This window comes from Pseudopipra pipra, unplaced genomic scaffold (genome assembly GCF_036250125.1).
Source record: "Pseudopipra pipra isolate bDixPip1 unplaced genomic scaffold, bDixPip1.hap1 HAP1_SCAFFOLD_166, whole genome shotgun sequence".
Classification (NCBI taxonomy): Eukaryota; Metazoa; Chordata; class Aves; order Passeriformes; family Pipridae; genus Pseudopipra; species Pseudopipra pipra.
Genome location: NW_026990645.1, coordinates 16,938 through 23,943, shown reverse-complemented (window position 1 = coordinate 23,943; position 7,006 = coordinate 16,938). Strand labels below are relative to the sequence as shown.

General features: G+C 48.2%; 1 long non-coding RNA gene across 1 annotated transcript; it reads left to right on the top strand.

The window, feature by feature from the left end:
• The first annotated feature begins 1,607 nt into the window (after nt 1-1,607).
• Nucleotides 1,608-4,508, top strand: LOC135408073 (uncharacterized). The gene is made up of 3 exons (XR_010427229.1): nt 1,608-1,702; nt 3,902-3,984; nt 4,436-4,508. It is a non-coding gene; the product is annotated as an uncharacterized LOC135408073 (long non-coding RNA).
• Nucleotides 4,509-7,006: the final 2,498 nt, after the last annotated feature.

Below are 7,006 nucleotides of genomic sequence, written 5' to 3'. Positions count from 1 at the left end.
GGCGCGGCGGTGGGGGGCGCGGCGGGGGGGCGCGGCCGCTCTTCTGCCTCTCCCGCGGCCATCGGCGACCGCAGGCAGGGGAAGCGACAGGCAAGTTTCTCGCCTCTGCGGAGAAACTTGCACCTGCGTGCCGCCGCAGGGCCGGGTTCGGATGTGCCCTGGCATTGCGCCCCCCCCTCCCCCGCGGGGAGGGTCTGCGCTGCCTCGGGGCCCCTGTCTGTGCTGCCGGGAGAGAGAAATCCTTTGGGAAGCTGGGCTGGAAACAGCAACTCTGTGAATTGCTCAGCTTTTCCTAGGCAAGGGCAGGTTTTAGGGAACAAAGGCCCGTACTCGCGAAAGGCGCCGCGGGTCTCGCCAAGGGGTGGGGGGGGGCGCGCGGCTGCAGTGCCGCTCCCGGCTGCAGTGCCGCTCCCGGCCGTGTCCGCCAGGCGGCGACTGTGAGGCCCGGCCCGGCGCTCGGGGGCGCTCTCGCAAGCGACGCCCCCGGGAAAGCGGCGGGGTTTGGGCGCTGCCGGCCTTCCCCCGGAGCGCCCGGGCTGGCCCGGCGCCTGGCAAAACCTCTGAGGGAAAAGGCAAGCAACAGCTGCGCTTGTTCTGCCGTTTCTTTAGCCAGGGACTGGAACACAGACAAAATCAAGGGGCTCTTTGACCTGTGCAGGCTCCGAGCATTTTTCAGCCTTCCCTAGCAGGGCATTCTCACCCTCTGAAAAGCTGAAAGGCTTTAACAGCTGGAGACGCGCCTGCAGCTGTGCAGATTAATGTAGTTTCTTTGAGGAAACGAAGGGGAAGTTTTCCTGTTGTGAGCCTAAATACCGAGTCTACTCTGCTTTTTCAATCAGGTGACGAAGCTTATGGAAAAAAAGACCAAAGGCCTCGAGGTGAGTACATTCTACCGAGTTCTGCTTTTCTGGGATCGGTTTGGGAAAATCACGTGAAATTCTAAAAAGCTTCTCTCCGTGTTTTCTAGTTGTTTTTTCAGCCTTGGTCTAAGTTTCCTGTAGAAAAGGGCATAGAATTATTAGAACAGACAAACTAGACCTTCTCGGGAGAGATGGAAGAAAAGGCTGCTGATTGCAGTTCTGCTTTTCTTGTCTTCCCTTCGACTGTCATTTTCTCTCCCCTGCTGTTCAAATAGGCAGCAATTAATTGCTCTGCTGAAGAGTTTGCTGTGCTAAGTGTCTGTCAAATTGACGCCTTCAACTCAAGACAGCACCTGCTCCTTAGTTACAAAAAGTTCCTCCCAGGAAATTTCCAGGCGTGCCCATAAATCTCCTCGCTGTTTGTTTGGGAGAACAGGGTTTTCTCGTCTGTAACAGAATAGTCGTGGCATTTGCTATTGAATGCTGGTGGCAATCTAGTCAGAAGAGGACCCCGTGCTTCACTAATTTTGCCTTTTTGTTGTTGGGGGTGACTTCTTCCCAGGGATGTTCTTCTTGATCCCCCGGGGCAAAGGGAGGTGTCAGCGTCAGGAGCCATCCTAACTGGGGCCCTGGTAGGTCAGTGCTTTTTGTGTGACTGGACGGTGAAGCTGTCTGTGGGAATGACCTGGCTAGTGCTCAGTGTAGTCCTAATTAAGGTGTCTTTTACTCCGTGTTCCCAGGCTCCCTGTTTTCCTTCGGTCGCCGTGGGTGTGCCGGACGCCTCTGGCAGGACTAACCCTGTGGCTTTTATGTCCAACGTGCTGTGCTGTGTGTGCCTGCAGGTAAGAAAAGCTGGGAGTGCAGTCCCTCTGCTTTGATTGCTGTGTCTCTTGGGTAGCGATTTTGGAAGCGGCGCCCGCGCAGAGCGAGGCGTTGGCCGGGCCGGCGCCTGAAGCGCTCGGGGCCGCCGGGCAGGGCAGTGCCCGGCTGGTGGGTGCCTGGCAGAGAGAAGAGCCTGGCCCTGGGAAGGCAGGAGCCTGGTCTCGAGCTGCTCTGGACCGCTGTGGGGATGAGTTTGAAGTTTTGGGATCGCTTGTTTCTGTCCCTACCTTCCCACTGAAAACAATAACTTAAGAAGTTCTCCTCTGGACTGGTCCAGAGAAATTGTGGAGTCTCCATCCCTGGAGATGCTTAAAACACTTTTGCTCAGGCAAAGTTGTGAGCAACCTCTTCTGCCTAATCCCGCTTTTTGAGCAGGAGAGACTGGACTAGATGATCTCCAGAGGTATTGTCCAACCCCCACCATTCTGTCCTTCTGTAAAGGGGCTTTGCACTGCCCTTTGGAACTGTAATCTGTTGATGACCTGTGTTGAGGTCACGCTGCAGCTTGTTACACTGCAGCTTGTCACACTGAATGGCAGCCTGAATAATTTAATATTGAACTGTGATTAATCACAAGATGAAAGCTCAGATAGGCTGGTAAGAGGCAGTGTTCTTTGCTGCAGCATTTCCCACCTGAGGTAATTTTCCTTGTTCTGAAAGTGTCAAGTACAGTTGGGCAATGTACTGCATAGGAAGAAGGGAAAGAATCTCCAAAGCAAATAAATGAACAAAAAAACCCTTTATATTTGCTTGTGCAAGAAGAAGATTGTTATTCCACTCAACCAGGTTTTGAGAGGACAAATTAATTGTTTCTCTGACAACAGTATACACTGGAGGCTGTTAATGATCCCATAGTCTGTGCTAAAGGTTTTAGCTGATTGTGTTTGTCATCAGCTTTTACTAAAGAAAAAGCAAGCCTTCTCGGCTGTGTGGATATTACAGGAACGAAATGATTCCATTCATGTAGATAATGATAACAGAGCCAAACCAAAACTATTGTGAGTGTCCTATGTGGAACAATATACAGAATTTCAAAAGGGATTGTAGTGGTCCCATATACAGAACTAACATACTTCCTGTTCCTTATTTGCTGATCAGGTCATGTTTATCTGCCTGTCAGGACTGTTGGAGCACTGGATGGAGAGCAGGTCATATGAGGAGGATTACGGAGTAAAAGGCAGCTTGTACTGAAGTGCAGGGAAAGTATAAATATTTATATATATTGGCACAGCGCCTGGCCTTAATGCTTAAAATCCTTTGGAGAGCTGTCTGCATATTTACTGTATTAATGATCAAATGCAAGGCTGTGTTGGGAAAGGTCTTCCATTTGGAAGTCAGTAGTTGAGACTGTCTTGCCTATGAAAAAGAGGGAGAATTTTCGTTAGAGGGTGTAGGATTCTGGCTGGTAATAGTCTTAATTCAAGGTATTTTTAGAGAATTGATTTAATACAAGCAGAACAAATGGCCAGAAGTGTAATGAGAGACAAGTTGAAATTAGAAAGTAGATGTGCATTTTGAATGTATTGTCATAGCAACTGATTAAATTCTCCCTCTCTTGCTGTTCTGGGGACCTTTTAAATGTGCTTTGGCTAAATAAAAAGTTAGACTATTAGACTATTTCAGAGCCAAAAGGTCAGTTCTTGTTGTCTCTTTTGCACTTTAATTCTAGTACACTGATACTTGCTAACCACGTATAACCCTAGATGCAGAATGAGAACTTGGGTTATTAACAATAAACAAGTAAACAGCAGAAAGACTTGACCTTTCTTTTGAATTGCCCTACAGTGTTACAAAATACCAAACAAACCTCCTTCCCCAAAGAAACGCCCCCCAAAATGCCCTAACAACTCACCAAACACAAAATCACCGACAACCAAAAAGCAGAAGTAACAAACATGAACAGCAAGTGGAGGAAGAGTTTGAAAGCGGGCTGGACAGAAGCAGAAGTGTTACTGCCCACTCTTAGGCCACTGTGCTGATTAAATGGGTGTTGTTAGGTTTAGATTAGTAGTTTGTTGTTGTTGGGTTTTTCGGTGGTGTTGATTTTTTTTGTTGTCGTTGTGGGGGATTGTTTGTTTGTTTGTTTTTATTTTGGTTTTTTTTCTGTATTAAAAATCTGGCTCAGTTACTCTCTAGTTCTGGTGTGTTCTCTTTTCCAGGTGGTTGGTGTTTCTGCAGTGTTTGGCACAGGACTGGGGGAGATTTTTACCCAGCTTTCTAAAGCTGTAGATGAGTAGGAGAGGTAAGGGGATAACTTCTGGTCCGCGACCCAGTGACCACTTCCTGAAGGTCCTGATTCATGAGTCTGCTCCTTTGATTTGAAGGAGTGTACAGTTGCCATAGCCAAGGTAGCTTAGGGTGTCCAGTATCAGCATAAAAAGCAGCAGTAAAAAGGAACTATTCAGAGATGAATTTTTGTGCTGTTCCGTGAAAAAGTAAAAGCTATCTGTGCCAGCAAGTCTGTGAAGTAATTTTTTTCTTGTAGTTCCATACCAAGTTTTGAATTGTTGCTGTTTTAATGAAGTATGTTCATTGATTTTGCATCCATTGGTTTCAGAATCCAAATCTGGGGAAAAAAGTACTGTCTTTCTGAAATGTCTCTCAAACATGAAAGCCTAGAGAAAACTTTTTTTTGTGAGTAAAAAGAAGCCTCCAGGATGATCCTTATGCAATACAAATCATGTGTTTTTCAGACTGAATGCACTCCCTTTATTCACCTTTTCAGAGAGTATCGGCCAGAATACGAGCGCCTGAGAAAAACACTGGTAAGTGTTTTTAGCTGTTTTACACCTGAACAGTGTATCTTGGGTCACTTTTGTGCACACAATTGCCTTTATGTTGAGAGGGTCTAACATTTCATTTACTAGTCGTACTCACTGTGGGAAAACTCCTGTCCTGAAGGAGTCCACCATTTGCCTTTTTTTTCCTAGATGTGGTGGAGGCATATCTTTACAAAACTAAAGATTTTGTAAAACAGATGTTGCTCACTGGTTTAGTGCTAGTATTTGAGCTAATTGTGTGAAAATGATTGGGAAATAAGATTGTGTCTTCCATTCAGATGGACAGAGAGTTCTTAAAAATAAATTTCCAAAGGGATTTGTTGAGACTATCCCTGTATCTTCCTGCACCAGTGAAGAGTACTAGTTTGACTTAGTAAGAAAGGCTGAATTGCAGTGCCAAAATCAGTAGCTCTGCTCACCTTGAGTTCTGGCTGTCCAAAGGACAGTTCTCTGCAGGCACAGCTACACAGAGTTTGGCTTCCCGGCGCTGCTGAAAACGTCCTAGAATCCCACCTGACTGGAGGTTGCTTTCCATGCTTAGTCAGAAGTTCTGTGTAACCTGAGTTGAAATGTAAGACCTGCGTAGTGACTTCTGCTCTCTGACTGGGGGACAGGCTGCTGGGTTTGGGTGAGGTTTCTCTTCTCCTGATGTTTTAAATGTTCTCAGAATCCACATGTAAATCTTTGTCTACGGGAGAAAGCTCAAAATAAACAAAAGAGAGAGCAGCTGGAACACTTGTGGAAGGACATGGGCAGCGTGTGTGTGCAGGGCAGCACACTGGCAGGTACCTCCCCAGGAAGATAAAGTTTACTGCAGAAGTTTTCTGAAGAGTTTGCCTCGTGAAGTAGTACAGTGCTTCTTTGTCCTCACAGCAGAAATGTGAAAGCAGCTCCATGTTAGAGGAGCAGGGCTTTAGTTCCTGTGGGATTGGTCACACTCAGCTCGTCCTGTGTCAGTCACAGGTTTGGAAGAAACCCCGCTGTGTAGCTAAAGCAGTGGACCTACTAGAAATAATGAAATACTTTAGAAAAGGCGAAACAGTCAGATCAGAATATGAGAAAGCTCTGCTGTTGGCTGCACTGTTCCTTAGATGAGGCGAGTAGGTGCTGATGGAGTCTGTCCTGTGTCTGGGATCCACAAGCAGCTTTCTGTCCCCTTAGAGCAGGTGTTCATTGCTGGGTTTCTGTGCAGATAGAAACCTTACCTTTAGCAAGCTGCTGTGCTGTGTGTGCCTGCAGGTAAGAAAAGCTGGGAGTGCAGTCCCTCTGCTTTGATTGCTGTGTCCCTTTGGTAGTGATTTTGGAGGGGAATCCCAGAGCCATTTGGTTTGAAGGGGACCTTCAAAGGCCAGCCTGTCTTCCGTGGGCAGGGACACCTTCCACTGTCCCCGGTTGCTCCGAGTCCCGTCCAGCCTGGCCTGGAACACGTGCAGGGATGGGGCAGGCTCAGCTTCCCTGTGCAGTGTGCTCTAATATCTCTCCACTGGCATCCTGAAAAATGTTGTCAGCGTGTTTTGTTGGCCGACGGTAAGCAGGACCTGGGTGAAAAGGACATTCTCTGAGGTGCTGGGAGAAGGAGGACTCGTGCGGGCACCTCCAGAGACAGCGGGAACGGGAGCGTGCTGCGGAGAAGGAAAATTCCAGGGGGTGGGTGCCAAGAAATTTGTCCTTCCCTTGCCCTGTGCTCTGCACTTAGCAATGGGTCAAGTGCAGAAGTTTCCTGGGGACCCTGGGAAATGATGCCGGGTCTGCTAAGAAAAGTGGGGCCAAGGGAGCAGGACCTGGGTCTGCGAGCGTGGGAGAAACAAGGGCCGGGTCATCCTCTGCTTCCAGGAGGGAGGGCAGCAGGAAAGGCCACGGACTAAAGCACTGAAGTGCCGTTCCCCAGGGAGCCCCTGCCCAGCACTGAACTTGCTTGTGCACTTGCTGTCCCTTTGCCAGCGGAGCCGAAGCGTCGGGTGCGGGTGCCGGGGGGATGGAGCTGCCAAGGACAAACTGGGAGGGTGTTTGCGAAGGAAGGGGGGAGAAGGAGCTCTTGATGTGCTTTTTTTACTTCTTCATCCCACAGAATTGCCACGAGAGGAAATACTTCAGAGGGGCTTCCCTCCAGCTAAGCCCTGAATATGCCAGGAGGTTTCAGCCGGGAGGAAAGGAGCTGTGGAAGAAAAGCAGCCTAAAAATAGCCAGCGGGGATCATCAGGTTTTCCAGCCAAGAAGAACAAGGAGAGAGATGAGGGAATCGGGTTCCAATTCCTAATGATTTGGTGGGTGCAGGAATGATTTCTGTGTGTTTTCCAGTCCCTTTTGATTCCTGAGATGATTTTAAAATGATGGCTTTAGCAATCAACTAAATCGGAGATGTTGTTTTTGAGAGGAAATGATGCCAAATAAATGCAGAGTTTTGGGTCAGTTTTTGGGATGATTTGAGTCAGTTTTTGGGGTCAGTTTGGGGTCATTGTTTGGGGTGATTTGGGTCAGTTTTGG